The sequence below is a fragment of the Podarcis bocagei genome, assembly GCF_964188305.1.
Source record: "Podarcis bocagei genome assembly, chromosome: 10".
NCBI lineage: Eukaryota > Metazoa > Chordata > Lepidosauria > Squamata > Lacertidae > Podarcis > Podarcis bocagei.
In genome coordinates, this window is record NC_138135.1 from 26,851,691 (window position 1) to 26,875,589 (window position 23,899).

Below are 23,899 nucleotides of genomic sequence, written 5' to 3' on the forward strand. Positions count from 1 at the left end.
CTGAAGCACTATTTCTGGGTTAGTGGAGTCTGTAACCTGAAGCATATGTAACCTGAAGTGTATGTAACCCGAGGTACCACTGTATAATCAAATTGGATGCAACAACTTTCAGCCATGAAGCACTCCAGGGAAAGAGACTTGGAATCCTAGATATTGTTGGAAAAGCCACTCATCTGTTCCATTAGCACCTACCATGGAACTCTGCCTGCTATACTGATGCACCTGCAAGAAATGAAATTATTCCTTTGAGCAAAAAATTATTCCTTTGAGCAAAAAAAGTCTGCTTGCCACAAATATAACAGGGTGATTTCTGAGATTCTCCAGAAGACTCTCCAGAATGGCATGGGAAGCAGAAGGAGGAATTGGAGAAAAATCTCCTCCCCTTCCAGGAGCATCAGCCGCCACTGGATTGCCAGCTCTTCTGCAAACAGATGGAACCCTTTTTGTGGAAGCTCTATTGCCCCTGACTATGTTCTTCAGATTGCCTCTTTCCTTTGAATAAAGAGGAAGTAACTCTGCACACAAATGAGTTCATACTTCGGAAAACTACCTTGAACTATATATAACATGTTGGTGAGATTTTAAAATTACGGAATGTGTTTGCAAAACTGGCATCGCTGTGCTCATGGGTTACACAAGAGTCTGATGTCAGCCTCCTCGACTGGAGTCACACTCTTGAGCAACTTGGATGGGAGAGTTCACATGCAAGAGTCTTTCCAACAGTTCTAGGAATTTTATATCTTTAAAAGCATTCAATATATTTCTTTTCATGCTCAAGCATGGCCCTTCCAAACGTGCACTGTTGTTTTCCAGAAATTTCAGTGAACTGGGGTCAATAAGTAGATTTCTCACTGTTTACATGGAAGCTGGGCAATAATCTGCTCCCTCAGTAGATTCTATTACAGAAGTCTAAGGTGAGCTGGTATAATAAGTTTCATATAAGATATTCCTTACACCAATGGATAATTTTTTTCTGGCAAAGCTGTCATTTGACACTGTTTCATCTGCTGACATTGTACACATATGATGCAGGAAAGCCATGATCAAAAACGTAATTTCAGTGGGAATGTTAGTAGTTATTTTCATGATTTAGTATTATGTGACTCCAACTCTCTACCCACACATTTTTTCTTCCTAATTGCCTCTTGTGTACTGGAATTGTGTTTCAGTTTTCAAACCACTGACACACTGGCTTAAGGGTCTATGCTTAGACCATGGATCCAGTAAGGAATATAATTTTACATCTTTTTAATCCCTCAGGACAAATTGAAAGGATACATTTTACAGTTGGGACAAATTCTAAAAATGATTCTTGCGTCTGAATATCATTTAAAACAAAAGGTGCATAACTTGCTTTCCCACAAACTGCTTTATTTTCTTTTTTGCAGAGTTAAATCTAAAACCCCTGAATATCAGTCGCTTGGGAACAACAGTGGGAGAGTCAGGGGGCAATTTCACAGTCTTCCTAGAGGCATCTGTTGGCCTCTGTGAGGAACAGGATATTGCACTAGGTAAGCCTTTGGTCTCCTTTGCAAGGAGATCAAACCTCTCCATTCTGAAGGAAATCAGCCCTGAGCGCTCACTGGAAGGACAGATCGTGAAGCTGAGGCTCCAATACTTTGGCCACCTCATGAGAAGAGAAGACTCCCTGGAAAAGACCCTGATGTTGGGAAAGATGGAGAGCACAAGGAGAAGGGGACGACAGAGAATGAGATGGTTGGATGGTGTTCTTGAAGCTACCAGCATGAGTTTGATCAAACTGCGGGAGGCAGTGGAGGACAGGAGTGCCTGGCGTGCTCTGGTCCATGGGGTCACGAAGAGTCAGACACGACTAAACGACTAAACAACAACAAGCCTTTGGTCTGATCCAGTTGGGCTTGTCTTATGTTTCTATGTTCTTATGCTCTTAGTATATGCTCTTAAGATAAGCAAGTTACATTACTGAGACAATTCCAGGGGTGCACTCTGGACATGGCAAAAGTCAAAAGGGCAGGTAGCAACACATGGCACACCCTTCTTTGGCAGCATCTCTAAGTGTCCACCTCTCCTGGTATACCCCACGGAGGACCTTAAGGTCCACAAATGACAACACTTTGGAGGTCCCAAGTCGCAAGGTGGTCTCAACTAGGGCCAGGGCCTTTTCAGTACTGGTCCCGACTTGGTGGAACACTCTGTCACAGGAGACTAGGGCCCCGCGGGACTTGACATATTTCCGCAGGGCCTGCAAGACAGAGCTGTTCCGCCTGACCTTTGGTTTGGACTCTTATGTTTCCCTCCCCTTATGGTTTTGAACTATGGGCTACTATTAAAATGAGGCTGCTTTTTAAATTGTATTTTAACCCATATTTTAAATTGTCCCCCCCTCCCCTATTATGTTTTTATTGTGATTTTACTGGTGTTAGCTGCCCTTAGCCCAGCTCTGGCCAGGGAGGGCGGGGTATAAATAAAATTTTATTATTATTATCATTATGATGATGATGATGTTCTCCATGCATACAAGCCTGAAAATCACTTATCAGAGTGATCTTGTGCTTGCAAAACGGTATGTCTGCATTTAACTTTGCTCTCTGGCACTAAAATAGCACTTGTTGCTGGCATCAGCCAAACAAATTATACCTATTCTTGCTTCTCCAAGTCACGAGGACAAAAGACAATTTACCACAGTGGCAGAGCTCCTTACCTGGTATTTTTAATGTTCAGTGAAGAAGATATGAATCACCTTATAAAACACGCATTATGCCAGAAGACTTGCATTAAGTGTACTTGAATGGGTTTTGATTGTTCTTACAGTTTCCTGTTGTTTGTGTACTTTGAATCCCAATTTGTGGGCCTTTTTTAAAAAAAAAGAGGAATATCTAAATTTCTAGGAAAAGCCAGCACTTGGAACCCTGAGTAACCTTTGTTAATTTTTAAAATGCAAATGCAGACTATATGTCCCTTCAGTTTCAGCCATCATTATTTTAAACTCATGTCATGAATTATTAGTTTTCGCTGAATGCCTCTCATATTCTTATCAGAAGATTCATTTTAAGTGTATTAGGATGTTCTGTGTGACAGGAAGTCAAATCTTTAGGTCAGCCCTTACTCTCTCTCTCTCTCTTTTTTAAAGTGACTGGTGTATCTTGAAGTTCAAGTAGGAGAATTGCTGATGATTCAGTAGCTAGCAGTAAACCTATCTGCTTTAAACACCTAGCCTGGATAATACTGAGGAGCAGTCAATTTTTGAAAAGCTAAGAGTGCATGCAGTGAAGTAATCAAAAGGGTGTAATATATATTTGGATTCTGGGTCTCAAAAAGTGTTAAAAGATCTGGGGGAAACGTCAATTTCTGGTGGCAGAAAAACAGAAATGCGAACTAACTTGACAATAATCTAATAATCTACAATTGTCTTCAAAAATCTGACCAGCTGAGAGAACAGCCAGTTCTAGACAAATAATAAAGCAACCCTAAGCTATGCTAGCTCATTTGAGGTACAGTTGTACCTTGGCTCCTGAATGCCTTGGGAGTTGAACGTTCCGGCTCCAGAACGATCAAAAACAGGAAGTTACTGTTCCGGTTTTCAAACGTTCTTTGGGAAGTCGAACGTCCAACAGGGCCTCTGTAGCTTCCGATTGGCTGCAGAAGTCACACTTTGGAAGTCAAATGTTTTGGAAGTTGAACGGACTTCTGGAACGGATTCTGTTTGACTTCTGAATACAACTGTACTAATGTTTGGAGAATATACACTTCAACTAATGTTCCATCCAATGAAAGCTTTTATTGGACGATGCCAGTGGCATCCTATTGGCTCAGTAGGGTGACACTCATAAGCTTTCAGTTTCCTTGGAAGTTTTGTATAGAGCAGTCAAAGGGGTTATCCTCCTTTTCAGCCCATTTTCTTTTCTCTTAACCATGGCATGCATGTCTGGCACAGATCCCTATTTGGTAGCTGTGTAGATACTGTACGGACTTTGTGTAGATCTTTTCTTGCCCTCATCATTAACATTGTCAGACCTTTTAGCTGTCCACTCTATGTTCCTCTCCATCAGGAAGTTTCTGACTTTTAATTTATACTTGTATATAGGGATGGATCGAGAATGAACTTTGATCCTCTCAGTTTCCCATTTTTCTAATCTAAGATCTGGTTCTCCACATTTTTCTGCAGCAATTTGTGGGATGGGAAAGAAATCAAATCATGAAAATTTGTCAATATATTAGTGTGAATTTTTGCTAATAAATACCTTTTTGTATGCAGTGTTCACACACACACACACACATACACAAGCAATTTCCCTAATATAGTGCATTTTTGTATGCTATATGCATTTTATGAATATTCTCCCCAACCTATGCATTTTTATTTTTTTGGTTGGAGAACTGCACCACAAAATTCAGAGCAGTGCAAAGTTCAAATGATGGCTGTGTTTTGGTTCTCATATCGTTACAGAAAGTGTGAATTAAGTAGTTTTAACTTTAAATGCAAACTAAATTGAATTTCTCCCGCATCGCTACCTGTATAGAATGAGTCATACAGTTTGACTGTGGCCTGCATAATATGAAGCTCAAGATAAGTTAAACATGTTTGTCAAATGTTTATTTACCTCTACAAGACTAACAGTATGGTATAGTATGATATATATATATATATAGCCTCTAATTTGCTAATCTCCTGTTGTTCTCTAACGTCTCTAACGTCTTTGAGACATCTGTCCTGAGCAACTATACAGTGGTACCTTGGGTTAAGTACTTAATTCGTTCCAGAGGTCCGTTCTTAACCTAAAACTGTTCTTAACCTGAAGCAGCACTTTAGCTAATGGGGCCTCCCCCTGCTGCCGCACTGCCGCTGTGCGATTTCTGTTCTCATCCTGAAGCAAAGTTCTTAACCCGAGGTACTATTTCTGGGTTAGCGGAGTCTGAAGCGTATGTAACCTGAAGCATATGTAACCCGAGGTACCACGGCAGTTGCATTTTTGGGAATTACACCCCCTGTTTTTATTTAAACTGGGTGGCCTCTGCTTGTGTCATAATCTAAAAAAAAAAAAGAATGATTTGAAATAAAAATCTGTTGTCTATTACTTGATTGCTAATAGTGCCATCAAATTGGATTTATTTTAAAATTTAAATCTGTTTTGACATCTTTAAGATTCATCTGTTTTGAATCATCAGTGATCTTTGGGAAGACATGCATTTGAATCAAACACATAACACTTCCTGGTATCGCCCTTGTTTGTTCATCAGGACTTTAGTAACAGGAGAAATGTACAGCCACTTTCGTGAAAGCAATAATCAGAGCTTTCGGAAATCAAAGAAAAGCCACACACCACACAGTAGAAGATGGCACTATAATTTTCACCAAAATATTATTTGAACCAGTTATTTACAATCGGGATTAGGCCTGGTTTTGGCACAGAAACTGCTTTGGTCACCCTGTATAATGACCTCTGTGAGGAGAGAAAATGTTTCCCTGTTAATTCTCCTCGACCTCTTAGCAGCTTTTAGTACCATGAACCATAGTATCCTTCTGGAGCTGCAATCTCAGTGGGTGGCACCGCTTTGCGGTGGTTCCAGTCCTACTTGGGTGGACTTTCCCCAGGGCTGTTGCTTGGGGAGTCTTTTCAGCCCCATGGAGCCTTCAATGTGGGGTTCACAGCATTCGATTTTATCCCCCATGCTGTTTAACATCTACATGAGTGGGGTTATCCAGAGGTTTGGAGTATATTGTCAGCAATATGCTGATGACACACAGCTCTACTTCTTTCTCCTGTACACCTGCACGGGAGGCAGTGGATGTTCTGGGCTGTCATCTTACTTCAATAATGGACTGGATGAGAGCCAACAAACTGAAGCTCTATCCAGATAAGACTGTGGCACTGTTAGTGGGCGGTTCCCTAGACCAGATGGCTGGGAAGTTGCCTGCTCTTGATGGGGTTAAACTCCCTCTGAAGGAGTGGGTACGTAGCTTGGGGGCACTCATTGATACTTTGCTGTCACTTGATGCTCAGGTGGCCTCAATGGCGTGGAGTGCCTTCCATCAACTTCAGCTGGTGGCCCAGCTGCACCCATATCTGGACAGGGAAAACCTAACTACTGATGTCCATGCTCTGGTAACCTCTAAGTTAGATTACTGCAACATATTATATGTTCTGGACCACTCTGAGATCTACGGGTATAGAGCAGTATACAAATTTAATATAGAGTACTAAATAATAATACAACAGTAAAATAATGCCACAATGCATAGCTAAAGACTAAAAGAGCATTTATTTTGTACAGTTATGTATAAAAAACACAAAATTAGCAGGACCTGGCACAGGATATCCATCTATGATAGAATTGCTCCTAAACTCCCTTGCACCAGCGGTTTCCCTATGGGGAAAAATGCACCAGTGTTGTGAGCCCTCTGCAGTGATGGCTAACACTTGTGCAAACTATGACTGTGGGTGTCCTGCAGTAAAAGGACAAAAATTTAGCAGAGCTAAGTGCATTTGAAGGGGTGGAATGGGTGTTGTTCTCAACACAGGTGTTCATGTTTGCTTAGTAGTTGGTTCTATCCCTGATGGTGGTATAACATTATACCTGTAACAAAAGGTGGTGTAAGTTAAAAGTCTCTTGTGGAAAACGGAGTTTCTCAAGAGATAACTTAAGAGTCCTGTTGGATCAGACCAAAGACCTACCTAGTTCAGCTTCCTGTTCCCCATAGCTGCCAACTTGGTGCTGGATATAACATATAGATATCATGACTAGTATCTACTGATAGCTTTATCCTTTGTGATTTTTTCTAACCCCCCTTTTAAGCCATCTAAGTTGGTGGCCCACCATTGCATATTGTGGCAGCAAATTCCTTAGTTTAACTATGCACTGTGGAGAATCTTCTCCACAGTCTCGCATTAAGAGAAACAGAGAAAAATTATCTATCCAGTTTCTCCACACTGGGTATCTTTATCATGCCCCCCCCGCTGTCTTTTGTAACCTTTCCTCACAAAGGGTTTCTCCAGCCTTTCCCTCTATTTACTTCTTCTCTGACCCTACACCACAGTGGAGCATAGGATTACAATTAACTCAGTGGTACAATTATCACAGCACTTCATCAAGGTATATAAGACTCAGCCAGGAACACAGATAGTATATATCAATACATGTGGCATGAGGTTTCATTACTATAACTGAAAGTCTAGGGTACCAATGAGGACTTTAGTGATAAGATACTTTAGTGATAAGAGAACAAACTACCTTATTTTTTGCACCATAACACTCACTTTTTTCCTCCTAAAAAGTAAGGGAAAATGTCTGTGCGTGTTATGGAGGGAATGCCTATGGGTGGCATGCCTACAGATTTCCCTCCTCTAAAAACTATGTGCGTGTTATGGTCTGGTGCGTGTTATAGAGCGAAAAATACGGTAGGTCCAAAATGGCCCCAATGAGATATGAATTGCAAAGGCATGTAAAGTAAAGGGACTGCGTACTTATTTACTGTCATTGCTGACACAAATCTCTCTCATTTTCTGTCATTTTTGAAGAGCATAACTATTACAAAATGGGAAGATGGGCCTAAATAAGTACAATTTCTGGCCCACACCACTGGTTTGGAAATTGCAACCACAGCAATTAGCATTTCCAGTTTCCAGTTCAGAGGAGGTCAGACGGTGGGGTTATCCTTGGAGCAGTTGTATATTACCTCAAAGGAAAAAGTAAAACAGAAAGGCAGCAGTCTGAGAGACTTTGCACTCTTGACTTGGCTTAAGCTTCAGTGAAACAGTATCCTCAACCAGCTTTCTGTTTACTTCAGTCAGCTGTCTGTCTTCCACATAGTGATGAACTCACTTGCTTTCATTCAAGAAGACCCCTGAATCCTATTCTCACAGTGGCCTGTTGGAAGCCTTCGAGCAGGACATGACCACAACAGGACTCTTTATGTAGGGCCTATTATTATGGATCACATCTACATTACTATCCTAAACCAGGTTTGAACAAGTTTAGGTTTCCCAAAGGAATCTTAAGAAACTGTAGTTGTGTGAAGGTGCTGTGGCCATTTTGTGAGGAGATAGGTTGTTGTCCTGAAGATCATTGGGGTTGGGGGAAGAGCCATATAATATGACAATAAAATGACTTTTGGTCTATAGGATTGCCGCATAAGTGAATATAAAATATTTTCAGTACGACATTAGACCAGGGAAGGGGACCATGCAGCCTCCAGATGTTGCCAGATGTTCCCATTCTCCCTAATCATTGGCCATGCTGGTAGAAACTATTGGGGTGCAGGGGTCCAACAACATATGGGGCCATTATGGGGTTTTCCACCTCTGCATTAGACAAAGACATCAATCATGACAAAACATGTTTCTGATGTTTTAAATTTCTTTTTTTAAAAAAAATCCTCCCTGAAAGGCAGCTTAGAAATAGGCATAAATAAGTAAATATCAATCCACTGATGAAAACTGAACTAAGAAAACATGTTTACAGGTGAATCCTGAGTAGTAGTAGTAATAATAATTAATAATAATATTAATAATAATTTTATTATTTATACCCTGCCCATCTTGCTGGGTTTCCCCGGCCACTCTGAGCTGCTTTCAAACTTTAAAAACTTCATGATATAGGTCTGCCTTCTGATGTTTTCTAAAACTTGTGTAGTTCTTTATCTCCTTGACATCTGATGGGAGGGTGTTCCACAGGGAGGCGACACTGCCGAGAAGACCCTCTGCCTAATTCCCTGTAACTTCACTTCTCGCAGTGAGAGAACCCAGTGAGTGTTGTAGGAAGATGCTTTAGGGCTAATTGGCAGCCAAGCAACAGACAACAGACAAGCCTGAGGCTTCTTTTGCCTCATTTTTAAATGAGGTGAATAGACAGTGATTGCACCCTAGAACTGCCAAAAATTGTTGGGCTTACAGTCCTGAATCCACAAAAATGTTGAGCTCCATTTCTAGACACCCCCCAAATACATTGGACTGGTCTGAGGAATTCTGCAAGAGGTTCTGTCATTCTGATTGCAAGAGACAGAAACCACTTTACTATGTTAACTCAGAAGGGAATCCCACTGATTTCCAAAGTGCGCTTAGGACTGACACTGTGCAGCCCCATGCTATGCATGTATACTCAGAAGAAAGCCTTTCTGAACACAGTGGGACCTACTCCAAGCATGGCACTGATGTAACACTGAAATGCAGAGTTTGAGATTCAGCTTAAGCAGTGGCAACATCACCCCTATCAAAAACAAGAGAATTTAATCTCTTGGTGTTTAAAGAACATACACACACTATCTAATTTAGAGAAAATGAAGCACTAGCCTAGAGATTTTTGAAAGGCTACATTTGGGCCATCAAATTTAAGTAGGGTTGAAGACCGAAACCCCCCCCCCAACAACCACTTGTTACTTTGTGATTCTACCCACTTATCCATTGCCTGCTCCTAAATTACACAAAGAGAAATTAGATACATTTTCAGTAGCTCATTCTCAAATCTTTTCCATGACTCAACATTACTCCTTTTGCCAAACTAAATACGTCTGAGAAAGGTTGGAAACTTTAATGGAAAGAAACATAAAACTTGAAATATGTAAAGGGGAGGAGGGAGGAATCAGACTCTTCTATGAAGCCTGTTGAATCACAATTCAGCAATTTAAGGGATGCAGAAGTGAGATGTTATAACTCGATTTAAAGGGCTTTTGAGATAATAATTTTGACCATGCTAAATTGAAAATAAAATAGATGCAACATTTAGCTTTCCATTAACCTGCAGGGGCTGAAGCAGTGAACATAGTTGCCCAATCACATTGAAGAGAAGAAGAAGAGTTTGGATTTGATATCCCGCTTTATCACTACCCGAAGGAGTCTCAAAGCGGCTAACATTCTCCTTTCCCTTCCTCCCCCACAACAAACACTATGAGGTGAGTGGGGCTGAGAGACTTCAGAGAAGTGTGACTAGCCCAAGGTCACCCAGCAACTGCATGTGGAGGAGCGGAGATGTGAACCCGGTTCACCAGATTAGGAATCTACTGCTCTTAACCACTACACCACACTGGCTCTCATAAGCAAACATACAATAAAACAATAAAACATAAACCAACAAAAAAACAAACAATCCAAGGAAGCCTTTATGTGAAAAGAATAAATGTCAGGATAATGAATAACAGTAAACCTCATTGGCATGATGCACATGTGGGAAATTGTCCTCAAAATAATGCTTGAAGCCAGTCCAGCAGAGATGTGACAAAAGAGCTAAGGGGTGAGGGGAACATTGATGGCTCCTCAATTAGGGTGAAGTGAGCTAGCTTCTACAAAATAGCTTGCAGCTGAGGGTGGGGGTGGGACCCTGCTGAGTATGAGATGCTTGTGGGCCTGCTGAAAGCCAGAAAAGCAAGGGGAAGCTTACAGGGACATAATTAGGATGTAACAAAAGCCGTTGTGAATCAGACCAGCACTATGGCTGGTTCAGCATCCTGATTCCTGCAGTGACCAACCAAATGCCTCCGGGAAGGCTATAAGCAAGGCTGCTAACAGCTGATATTTTGGTGCAAACGGTCTATGAACCTCAAGGCTACATATAGCCATTGTGACCAGCCTTATTTTTCATGTTATCTGTCCAATCCCATTTTACAGCCTTCAGGATATTGTCCATCACCAAATCTTGTGGCAGTGAGTTTCATAAAACAATTGCTTGATGCATGAAGAAGTGTTTCCTTTTGTTTGTCCTGAATCTCCAGCATCACTGAATGAGCACAACTTTCGTATTAACACAAAAGGGAGGAAAACATCTATCCACTTTCTCCTAACCATGCACTTCTGTCATGTCCCTCCATACTTGCCTTTATTCTAAACGAGAAAGCTCCAAAGGTTGTAACCTTCCCACATAGGGGAATTGGTCCATCCCCTTGATCATTTTGGCTGCCCTTTTTCCAAACCTTTTCCAACTCTACAATATCCTTTCTGAGGAGATATGAGGTAGCCAGAAATGAACACAGTATTCCAAGTGCACTTGCACCATAGATTTGTATAAAGGCATTATGATCCTGACAGTTTTATTTTCAATTTCTTTCCTAATGACCCCTAGCATAGAATTCACTTTTTTCACGGCTGGCGCACACTCGGTCAATGTCTGAACTGAGCTACCCAGCACGGCTATAGGTTCTTGTTCCTGGCAAGACACTGTCAGTTCAGACTTCATGAGTGTATATGTGAAATTAGGGCTTTGGGCCCAATGTGCATCACTTCACACTTGCTTACAGGGAAAGTACCTCACGAAAGACTTCTGAGGAAGCTTAGCAATCATAGAAAAAGAGGTGAGATCCTTTTGTGGTTCAGGGACTGGTTAAGTAACAGGAAGCACAGAGTGGGAATAACTGGATAATTCTCCTGACTGAAAAAAGTGGAGTCACCCAATGATTGCTATTGGGACCTGCGTTTTATAACTTGTTCAAAAACTATCTTAGGGCTGAGCGGTGATACAGCCAGGTTTGCTAATGATACCAAATTGTTCAGGATGGTTAAAGCAAAATGAGATTGCAAGGAGCTGCAAAAAGATCTCTCCATACTGGGTGAATGGACAGTAAAATGGCAAATGCAATTGTCAAAGTATTATTGAAAGTCTACAGGACCACCTCTATCGATATGCTTGTTGACACTTTCAAAGAACTCTAATAGGTTAGTGTGACAGGACTTGACCTTGCAAGAAACCATGCTGGTTCTGCTTCAGTTACAATTCCAAGAGTGGCTTAACAACAAATTCCAATTCCCAGAGAGCCCTGGGGATTGTGTCTCTGTGAAGGGAATAGGGGTCTCCTCAGCACCCTTAACAAACTACAGTTCTCAGGATTCCTTGGAGGAAGTCATGATTGTTTAAGGTGATGATACTGATTTAGAAGTATAGTGCAGATGGGACCTTTGTTAGTTTTTTGCAGATAAAGTCGCTCAGATTCGGGAAGAGGTAGACGCCACCGTGGGAGCAGGGCCGGGGCGGGAGAGTGCTAGAGTCCTGTCTAGTCAAATTGCGTGGGATCAACTCCAATCTGTTACCGCCGAGGATGTGGACAGGCTGCTTGGACGAGTGAAACCAACCACCTGTCTCCTTGATCCTTGCCCATCCTGGCTTATAAAAGCTAGCCGGGAAGGGCTGGGCGATGGGCTTCGTAGGGTGGTGAATGCTTCCCTCCGTGAGGGAGCCTTCCCAGACCCGCTGAAAGAGGCGGTTATTAAACCACTTCTTAAAAAACCATCTTTAGATGCGGCCACGATGGCCAACTATCGCCCAGTCTCAAATCTTCCATTCTTGGGCAAGGTGATTGAGCGAGTGGTTGCTGAACAACTCCAGGCACGCCTGGAAGAAGCGGACCATTTGGATCCCTTCCAGTCGGGATTCAGGCCTCATCATGGGACTGAAACTGCCTTGGTCGCACTGGTTGATGATCTCCGGCGGGCTAGGGACAAAGGTGAGAGCTGTTTCCTAGTTCTGCTGGATCTCTCAGCAGCGTTTGATACCATCGACCATAACATCCTTCTGGACCGTCTTGAGGGGCTGGGAGCTTGGGGTACTGTCATACAGTGGTTCCGCTCCTTCCTCCTGGGCCATGTTCAGAAAGTGGTGGTGGGGGATGAGTGTTCAGACCCCTGGGCTCTCACTTGTGGGGTGCCTCAGGGTTCTGTCCTCTCCCCCATGCTTTTCAACATCTACATGCAGCCGCTGGGAGAGATCATCAGGGGGTTTGGGCTGGGTGTTCATCAGTATGCGGATGATACCCAGCTCTACCTCTCTTTCAAATCTGAACCAGTGAAGGCGGTGATGGTCCTGTGTGAGTGTCTGGAGGCGTTGGAGGATGGATGGCAGCAAACAGATTGAGATTGAATCCTGACAAGACAGAAGTACTGTTTCTGGGGGACAGGAGGCGGGCAGGTGTGGAGGATTCCCTGGTCCTGAATGGGGTAACTGTGCCCCTGAAGGACCAGGTGCACAGCCTGGGAGTCATTTTGGACTCACAGCTGTCCATGGAGGCACAGGTTAAATCTGTGCCCAGGGCAGCTGTGTACCAGCTCCATCTGGTACGTAGGCTGAGACCCTATCTGCCCGCGGACTGCCTCGCCAGAGTGGTGCATGCTCTGGTTATCTCCTGCTTGGACTACTGCAATGCGCTCTACGTGGGGCTACCTTTAAGGTGACCCGGAAACTACAACTAATCCAGAATGCAGCAGCCAGACTGGTGACTGGGAGCGGCCGCCGAGACCATATAACACTGGTCTTGAAAGACCTACATTGGCTCCCAGTACGTTTCCGAGCACAATTCAAAGTGTTGGTGCTGACCTTTAAAGCCCTAAATGGCCTCGGTCCAGTATATCTGAAGGAGCGTCTCCACCTCCATCGTTCTACCCGGACACTGAGGTCCAGCACCGAGGGCCTTCTGACGGTTCCCTCACTGCGAGAAGCCAAGTTACAGGGAACCAGGCAGAGGGCCTTCTTGGTAGTGGCGCCCTCCCTGTGGAACGCTCTCCCACCAGATGTCAAAGAGAACAACAACTACCAGACTTTTAGAAGACATCTGAAGGCAGCCCTGTTTAGGGAAACTTTTAATGTTTGATGTATCATAGTATTTTAATATTCTTTTGGAAGCTGCCCAGAGTGGCTGGGGAAACCCAGCCAGATGGGCGGGGTATAAATAATAAATTATTATTATTATTATTATTTACTTAAACTAAATGCAGAAAATTCTAAATCATACCACAAACACTTCATTCCTGTTCCTTTATATCTCTTCAGTAAACCCTCACAGAGGAGCCACTGTCCAACTCTTTTAAGACGGTGAAGTACCAGCAGACACAGATGTGTTGTAAAGCCTGGTAGCCAGGCAGGCCATTTCACACACAAGATGGCAATAAAATCAGATTTCCTACCATGTGACTACTCAAAGAACCTTGGATAATCTCTCTAATGGGTGTCTCCAAACAAAACATATGTTTTCAAACATTCACAGTTCATGATATTACATCTCAGCATGTAATATAAAATTTATATTAAAAATTATAAGGTGTGAAAAAGGCCCAGAGGCAGGACACAATCTACTGTACACTATATATTTCACAGCGCGTGAAGTCCATGTTAACGAGGCTCTGGATTGGAGTTGCTATGTAAGTTGCCTTATATGTTTCAACATGTTGAGCAAAAGGTTTTAATTAAGAGACTGTGCGGTCTTGGTTGACTGTATGATATGTCTGAATGACTCTTGCTACCCCGGTCAAATATTGCAAAGCCATTAATAATATCAGGACAAATAGAGGAGATCATGTGCAAAGGTTTTGGCTGATTACATAATAGAATATGCCAGAAAGTAAAGCAAGTCAAGGCTGTCTTGGTATTTAAGGTCCTGTGAAAAAAGTGAACGGGGTTAGTCATGCCAGAACCAGGGCTGAGCTTGCCAAGTGCTTCTTTAAGTAACTTTTGCCAACATGACACTATCAATCAATCAAATGTTTATTACGGCTGACTGACCATTAAACAAAGCACAAAATATGAACCAGTACAAAAATCACAGCCTCAGTGGAACCCATTATTATTTAGGGTGACAAAACTAGGAGCTAACCATCACAGCAGGTCTAATAAATACCACAGCATTCGGAGACATTGCCACCTGTTCAGTAACAGATTTATTGGATTCCTCAAGGAAGGCACTCAAAAGAGTCTCTAAGGCCACCTCCTAATAAGGTGATACATTATGTGTTCTCTAACCCTTTGATAATGTCCACAGTAGGTGAACATGAGAGATTGTTTCAAGCTCCAAGTGGCTGCAAGGGCAGCACTGATCCATGACACTAAATAAGGCATGGATGACACACTCAGCGCAACAAACGATGGTTAAGGAGTCTAATCTTAAGTAACTCAGTCCCTCTCTCGTACCTTTTAACTATTTTCACCTGACATACAGTCTTTAAATCTTGTCGCTCAGCCGCTACCCCTCACAGAAAATTGCCATTATAATTTATATATTTCTGCCAGACTTCATGACATGCACACATGTAAATAACCCCAAGAACTTGTACTGAGGTCCCTCCTCCACCTATTACTTCACCTTACTTTCAGATTCAAAAAGTGACCACCAACACTGCCTCAAGAAGACTATTTAAACACAATAAATGAGAAATGGTTGAGAAAAAGCAGCGATAAATGCAAGCCTACATGACCACAACATTGCCTCTTGCTGGTCTTTTTTGTTTTTCTTCTCTGCAAGGTTCAAATTCCTCCATATAAACTTTCTTCCTGGATACTACTGGAAAAATGTAATGGTGGCTCTCATTACCGGAATTCTTGCTCAGTCAGGCTTTGGGACATGCTGACAAACTCAAGAGTCCTACCGATTCAGTATTCTTAAAGGGTCATCAGTTCCAGCATAAACAAGATCCACTTTTCTTTCTTTCCTGAAATTTTGTATGGTCAAAAGCAAAACAAACAAACAAACAAACAAACAAACAAACAAACATACATACGCTGCATTGTTTCAAGCAGCATACATGTGGATAATTTTTAGATGAAGGTACCTATGAAAGCAACTGTAAGCATGAATATTTCCATGCACACCTGACCTCCGCAGATGATGATGGGCAGCAGGGGCAGCCCTCTGGCCATTCCCATTTGTTAGAGGGCAAAGCTGTGTATGTTGCACAACATGCCATTGCCCCCTTAAACTAACCCATGGCCTAGGGCAGTGGTATCTTTTCAAAGAGGGACACATTTGATGAAGTGAAGGGCCGTAAGGGCCGACCAAACGTGTTGACCTTTTTTAGGGTTGAAGTTGTTGCTGGGGTTTCTTTAGGATTTTACCCCAGGAAATAAACTGCCATGGGGGCTGGATTAAACCAACCAGCAGCCCAGATTAGGGCCCCTGAGGCGGACTTTGGACAGGCCTGGCCTAGGGTATAGTGGAGGATGCCATCCCATTACAAATACTGAAGTAAGATTCAACTGGCAAAAGCTTCTGTATATGGAATGGGGTGGTGAACCCCAGCTTGTCTTTTGCTTTAGGCTATAAAATATCTCATAGAAGACACAATGGATCCCTCTGTTCCTCAAATACTGATGCCTATTGCATCATGGGTATAGGGGAGACACCTTGATGCTGGGAACGGGGACGAACCCAATTAGGAGTTTCAAGGATGGTAAGTAAGGAAGCAACGTAAAACTGGTGTCATTATATTAGCTACTTTCAATGGATTTGAATAGAGAATCAAAATATCAAAGTTTGGAGGAGGTCAGTCATAATTATTAGGGATTTTTATGGTCTTGTTGACAAGAAAGCCAACAGTCAAATGACGTCATGGATGGATTCAGGCAGTGCCGAGTGCTGAATATCAGAGAAACCAAAATCTGCCCAGTTCTTTTATGAAATTCCTTTTTCTGTTCAAGGAAGCATGTGTTAGATCATTCTTCCTGCTCAGTGCCAAGTCTTTAACTCCAACTTGTGATTTTCATTTTTAAAGCCAGCAATGCCTCAGAAGATTTGCTTTAAGCACACAGATGACTTTTGTAACTGGAAAAATGCATTTCATTTTGTAAAAATGAAAACTTCTATGGTTGCTTTTAGATTTACGCTAGGTTTGTTGAATGAATGAATCAAGTATTCATTAATTTGCTTCTGACCCACTTTCCAAAGGACTATTGCCCCCTTTCTTACAAGTAACTACATACTATGTTGCTGACTTTCCACCGTTTCCCCAGATTGGTCAATAGGATTCATCATGGGTGGAGCAAGAGATGTTATTTTATGGGGAAATGGTAACAAGACCTTGAAAAAACAAATTAATGATAAAAATGTGATAGGAAAGGTCGGAGGCCAAGATGGCGACGGAGGTAGCAGCCTAATTAGAGCCTCTGATTTTAACTAAGTGTTTTTATTAGTTTTAGCCTCTTCAAGACCCCAAAACTGCACCTTAAGGACCTTAAAGACTGTTGGTTGCCTGTCCTGTCGCCTCGTTTTAATTAGTTTATTCCTTTATACTTTTATTGTTTTATTGTTTTATCGTTGCACTGTTTACTGATACTGCCACACTGACTTACAACCTTGGAGCTCCCGGACGACGGATCGGCTTGAAATACAACCAAAGAAGCAGAGGAAACAGCTGAATTCCATTGAGCCTAACATCGATAAGATAAGTCCAAGAACTCCCCCATGAATACCCTTCCGCCCCAAGCTAAAGCTAAGGCTTAAAGCGGGAAAGGTAGGGAGGCTCCCTGACCCAACAGCCTGGACACCGGTTTTCCAAACTTTACCTCTACCTTTATTCCTGTAATAAAGTGCCCAATAAGGGAAGCTTTCAACCTAGAGAATGGTGTTTACAAGACAGAGCTATAAAGAGCTGGGGATCCCCCTCACCAAAGCGGCTGAACCCTCTACAAGAGGAAGGCAGGTGAAAATCTCACAATATTTTAAACCAAAAACAGACAAAATAAATAATGCTGACAAACGACACCCCCACGAATGGTCCATAGACCGCACCAGGTACGGGGAGATAATGGAAACAGACGAAGAAGGGGTGGGAGTCAATCTGGCAATGGAAATAAAACAAGTTGCCATAGAAGATGAAACCTCAGTGAATCAACCGGGGCTGGAGCAGGAACAAGAGTCACAAGAGGAAAACCCAGTAATTAAGACAGATGAGCCCTCCCAGAGACCAAGGTCCGGGGAGAAGATGGGGTTTCACATTGTGACGAATGAGGGCTTGGAGGACACAAGACCCCAATATCTGGACTTGGAATGCCTCCCCTACATACTAACAGGGCTATATAATGATCTGTTAAACGAACAGAAGTGGCAGATAGGCAGAGAACTGGGACACATCAAAGACTTCCTCTCAGAATGCTTGGGCCTACTTACCACTCTGACTGATATAACTAGGAGAATAGACAACTTGCATTCATATAAAATTCTCTCTAGCACACCAAACGATAACACCAGTAAGGAAAATAAAACCCGACATAATGTGGAAAAAAGGAAAACATCTAGGATCAAAGCAAACCAGAAGGGAAACTTAATTGACCCTAAGAAACCCCTCTTAAAGGGGAAGTGCCCCAGGAATAAAGAGAAGAAGCCCAAGAATGTAAAAATGGGAAGGAAGACAAAGCTCCCATCTCGAACAAAGAAAATGAATTTCACAAGACTATTTAAGCTACTAGAAAATTCAAATCCAATGAACCCAGTTAACCCAGTCCTGCCACCCCTTGATAACAGCCGAAGCCGAAGCCCAAACAAAAACCTCCATAAGACTGGGCTTTTCAGTTCAACAGAGGAACTCCATAAGGCTAGGCTTCAAAATTCAACAGAGCAACTAGCGCTCCCGAATGGAACCGCGGGAAAACCAAGAGAAAACCCGACCCCTAAGCAAGAAATTACTCCTAAAACAACATACTCTCACAGAAATCTAATTCTAAATAAACAAAAACTCATCATCCTACCTGTATATATGCACAAAGATCTCCTTTCTCCAGCACAACAGAGAATTTATATTCTCAAGAAAACTGAATTAGCCGTTAGAGGATTCGCCCCAGCAGAAAACATCATTAATGTTAAATTTCTGCCATCAGACAAGGACCTAAACAGAGTTGTGGTAACATTCAGAGACTGGCACACAACCAAACTAGTTTCAGACAATAAGGACAAGCTACAAAGGGTTGGATTGCAGGTGACTCGCCTATTTGAAGTGTCCGGTACTCCCATTCCTCTCATCGAAACAATCAAGACTGATAAGATAAAAATAAAGCCGACAATGTCTATGACGAACAAGAACTATAAAATGCTTCAACTAGAGGCAGACAAAGCCCCAAACCAGCTGGCTAAAAGTCCAAAAACCCTACCCCCAAACCACGTACCAGATGAAAGCTCCAACATAGAGAAGGAAAACCGCTTCATAGCAACTATTGAACAAATACACAAAGCTCAGGACGCACTAATTGAAAGATTAGCATCTATAAGGAAATCTATTACATTCCTAGCCACACCCATCACCAGGGAATTTAACTATGCAACCTATACCACAAAACCTTTATCCAACAGTGAGTGGAGACTAAGGCTATTCCTATCGCCAGAGGAACTCGGATCTACGGAACCACCTATAACAAAGAAAACAATAACACATCAAGCTGAAATAGCGGTACCACCAGGCAAGAACGGTTCAATCTTTGTGGACAACCTAGGAGTCCTAGACACCATTCACACGGACTGATATAAGATCACGGGGAAAGAACGTCCCTATGGGACACTAAAGAATGCCCAAGTTCACACACTGCCAAAATGTCCCACTACACACCCTAAAACGGACATAATGAATGATAAATCCCAAATTGGCTATAAACCTAAGTTTGAACGTCCCTTGAGATGTCTGACAACCAAAAATCGCAAGCTGTCCACCTGTACATGGAACATCGCAGGGTGGGGAGCGAAAAGCAAAGATCCCAACCTAATGGACTTCCTCACTAAATTTGACATCCTGTTCATCCAGGAAACCTGGTCGATAGACGAGCTCTACCTGGATAATTACCACTCATGTACTAAAAGAGCAACACCTAGTCAAAGAGGGGGCAGACCCAAAGGAGGCTTAGCCTTACTGTTCTCAACGCAGATACAAGCTAATATTATCCAATTACCCTCCAATGATGAATGGTCTGTAGCAGCAGTTCTAGATTTCGGACAAAGTAAACTGCTATGCATAAACTTATACTTACCTACATGTCGTCGGCAGGCACAAGTAGAACAACTATGGAAAGAAGTGGAAGCCCACGTGGTGCAATGGAGGAGACAACACCCGTCAGCCATGATATTACTAGCTGGTGACCTAAACGCAAGAGTGGGCCCTAACGACAACGCCCTATATGCACATTTTCACCAATGGCCTCCAGAAATGGAAACTATCCCACCCCTAATGATAAGATCATCCTACGATAAGACATGCAACATTGGAGGACTACATTTAGCACACATGACCTACAGACAGAATCTACACTTACTGAATGGGGCTGTAAAAGGAGACTATCCTGGTCAATACACATATTGGTCAGGACACAAACTGTCAACGATAGATTATTGCATTGTTTCCCAGGACCTGATCCCTAGGATATCAAAATTCACCATTACAGCAAGAGCTGAAAGTGATCATCTACCTTTATCCCTCGTGTGTGATTTACCCTTTGATCTGCCCAAACCACAACACAGATATCAACCAGATCTAACACCCGGATCAGGCCTCAAGAAAATCAGATGGAACGGACAAGTGAGCGAGCGGATATCTAACTGGTACAAAACTGAGGAGAGCTACTGTCTCTCAAAAGCAATTATGGAAGGATGCTTAGAAATAGAGGAGAGCGCCCCGAACATGATGACAACATATGAAATGCTTATACAAAAAATTCAAGGGTTTGTGGTAAAACCGAATTCCAAGTCTCCCCACCGTCGGAAAACTTCCAGGGAGTGGTTCGATCATGAGTGTATTACCTCCAAGAAATCATTGATCCACTCCTTCATCTGCCATAAGGATAATCCAACAGAGGATAACAGACAAAAGATGCTTGAAGCCAAAAGAAGTTACAAAAAACTTCTGACACAAAAGAAAAGATACGCAATGAAGTTATTATGGCAGCAACTGATAGAGGCCTCCAAATCAAGTAACCCATCATTATTCTGGAGAATCGTAGCTGTACAGCCGGATAGGGGCCTATCACAACTATCCTGCTGCATATCAATGAAAGCCTGGGAAACACACTTCCATAATCTTTATGAGGAACCTAGCGTTGAGTCCTATGCATTAGACATACCGGATGATCAGATACAGCCATGGCCAGCAGTCTCATCAACAGAGACCCATCTGCTGATTGACCAACTAAAGAACGGGAAAGCCCCCGGAATTGACTGTATACCAGCGGAACTATTTAAAACTAATGCGAACTGGTGGGCCCCCTTGCTAGCCTCTCTGTTCACATATATAGATAGAACCGCACAGATCCCATACGACTGGGGGACTTCCATCATTATTCCCATTTATAAAAAAGGCTCGAGGGATGATCCCTCCAACTATAGACCTATAAGCCTCCTGAATATAATAAGTAAATTATACGCTAAACACCTCAGCGAGAAACTGTGCGAATGGATAGAAAGAGCGAAGATTCTTGATGATGCACAGGCAGGATTTAGACAAGGGAGATCCACAATGGATCACTGCCTGATCTTACAGCACCTAGCTGAGAAATACACGTCGCACCACAATCACCACCTATTCGCAGCATTTGTAGATTTTAAAGCAGCCTTTGACTCCATCTCAAGAACTCGACTCTGGGACAAACTCAATAAATCATCCATAGACCGACGTCTGCTGCTACTAATATACAAACTGTATAACAACACACGACTTCGTATAAGATGTAGCCAAGAAGGTCAACTCTCTAATTTTATTAGAACAACAAAGGGAGTTAAACAAGGATGCATTTTGGCCCCCTTTTTGTTCAACATCTATATAAACTCCCTAATAGACCACCTACAAGGAGCGGATACACACGCCCCAAAATTAGCAGACAAAAAACTGCCTATCTTACTCTATGCAGACGATGCGGTTATACTGTCCCAGACTCAGATGGGCCTCAAAAGAGCTCTTAACAGCTTGTCCCAATATTGTAGAGAAGAGAAACTAGCAGTGAACTACCAAAAAACAAAAATCATGGTTTTCTCTAACAAAAGGAAAATATATAGATGGAATTTAGACAATCAGGAGATTGAACAAGTGACATGCTTTAAATATCTAGGAGTGATATTCCAAGCATCAAGGAAGAAGACTGCCCACATAAACTACAGCTCCTTTACAGCACAAAAAAGTACAACAGCAATCCTAAGATTCCATCGTACAACGGGAGGAAATTTCATTCCTGCTACAATTAAACTATTCGTGGCAAAACCAACAGCACAAATCCTATATGGCGCACCACTCGTCTCCCTCTCTAATCTAGACCCATATGAGAAGATACAATCAGGTTTCCTTAGATCACTCCTGCAAACACCTAAATGCGTCCCAAACGCCGCCCTACGACTGGAAGCGGGCTTATACAGCATTAAAGCCAAAGTATGGATAAGAACCTTATGCACTTGGTTAAGACTTAACAACTCGCCGGTTGGACTACTTTCCCTGATGCTTCTCGACAAATTCCAGTCTAGCTGGTTGAAGGGCATCCTCAGAAAACTGGCCACATATGGTCTCTCCCCAGAGTATTTATTAAGTTTAGAAAGGGGAAGGGCCAAGAACATAATCAAAGAAAGGCTCAGGGACATTGAAACCCAAAATGACTTTAACCAACTTCCGATAACTTATAAACCTCTATACAATTCCCAAAGGCCCCATCTAGCAAACTATCTCAAAGTTCTAGACAATGCTAAACACCGATGGGCATTCTCCAGGGCCCGCTTCAACGCTCTCCCTTCAGCTCTTCTAGAGGGAAGATACAATAAAACACCGATCGAACAAAGACTATGTCCCTGTAACAGCAATGAAATCGAAACCATTGGGCATGTCATCTTATACTGCCCATTATATCGAGACTCAAGAAAAGAGCTGATCGAACCGATTCTGAGGAAAATACCTCGTAGCACAGATGACACCTATATCAGACACCTCTTAGCTGACAAAGAGCCCGAAATTAACAGGTCCGTGGCAAAGTACTGTTACATTGCAACAAGAATAAGACGAGCAACGATGTCTACAAAGGAGTCCAAACTGTAAACATCGAAGGAATGATACTAAACAGTAGCGACTCCTGAATTGAATTTTAAAAACTTAAAACTCGAAACCTGGTCATAAATATAAGCACCAACTCTGAGAACTGGCCATATTTTTATTGCTACTTCTAGCACAATATTACTCTTAATGTCATATTTTATAAACTGTTTCCTGGTCATTGACCGTATTAAAGATATTTGATTTGATTTGATAAAAATGTGTTATTTCCTTTATAGATTTGTGAGAAAATTATTATCTTCCTCTAGAAATGGAATGGTAAGACGTCATCTTTAGAAAGTAATGTTTCTAACCTGGCAGGCACCTTTCTTAGTGGAATGAATTTTCCCTAGCTAAACTGCTACATCTGGGTGATCAGTGGGAGGGCAGAGGCTCTGGTCTGTGAATAACTTGACTGGGATCATCTCTCCCCACACCTCTTGATGAAGTTGGTATTTCCTGGTAAGGTGGAGGGAATGTTGAGCATAGACCTGGGCTCAAATTTGCTCTGAACCTTCAAGTTCACTGGTGGCCTTGAACCATTTCTCTGCCTAGTGTACCTCCCATGGTTGTTCTGAGGACAACATACTGTAAAAGCTGAGTATGTTGCTTGAGATAAGAGGCAGAACACAAAAGCGAAACATGTGAAGGCCCCTTCCTACAACTGGCTATTTTAAAAGAGTGCTATTTTGATCACATGCAAAATACTAGGAAAAGAGAATCAGCTATTATAATTTGTTGCAGTCAGGTGAAATCTACAGAGTTGCTTGCAAAGTTCTCCTGAACCAGGCTCCGCTAAAAACCTGGAGTTTGTAAAAGCAAGCCTCAAATGCGAAGTGAGCTTTTAATTCTTGCTTCAATCCTTCTCCAGCTAGGATAAAAATCTGAGCTAGAGAAGAATTCCCAATTTCCCTTCCATACCAGCCCTTCACTGTCTCCCAAAGCCCTCCTTGTTTCTCATACATGACAATTCATAGTGGAAGCACATAGGGAGAAAAAGGGTTGCTCCTTACTGCTCAGCCTCTTTGTCATGGCAAATGTCTGTAGGCTTCTGAAATTGTGCTATTGCTAAAACATCACATGAGAAGAAAAGAGGACAAATCTCCTTCCTCTCCTTGTCCCACTATTTACCCCACTGATCACCAAGGAAGAGAAAGCAAGGGTATGTTTTAGAGTATGTGAGAGGCTGATGGGGAGTT

General features: G+C 42.4%; 1 protein-coding gene and 1 long non-coding RNA gene across 5 annotated transcripts in view; one reads left to right on the forward strand and one right to left on the reverse strand.

Annotated features, from left to right (window-relative positions):
- LOC308596946 overlaps window positions 1-15,123 on the forward strand; it is a 60,915-nt gene extending 45,792 nt beyond the window's left edge. The window contains exons 3-4 of the long non-coding RNA XR_014012748.1: window positions 1,389-1,511; window positions 15,040-15,123. This is a non-coding gene — a long non-coding RNA (uncharacterized lncRNA). The remainder of the gene's footprint in view (window positions 1-1,388; window positions 1,512-15,039) is intronic.
- IGF1 (insulin like growth factor 1) overlaps window positions 1-23,899 on the reverse strand; it is a 76,601-nt gene that overhangs the window by 36,122 nt on the left and 16,580 nt on the right. The gene's annotated exons all lie outside the window — the stretch shown is intronic.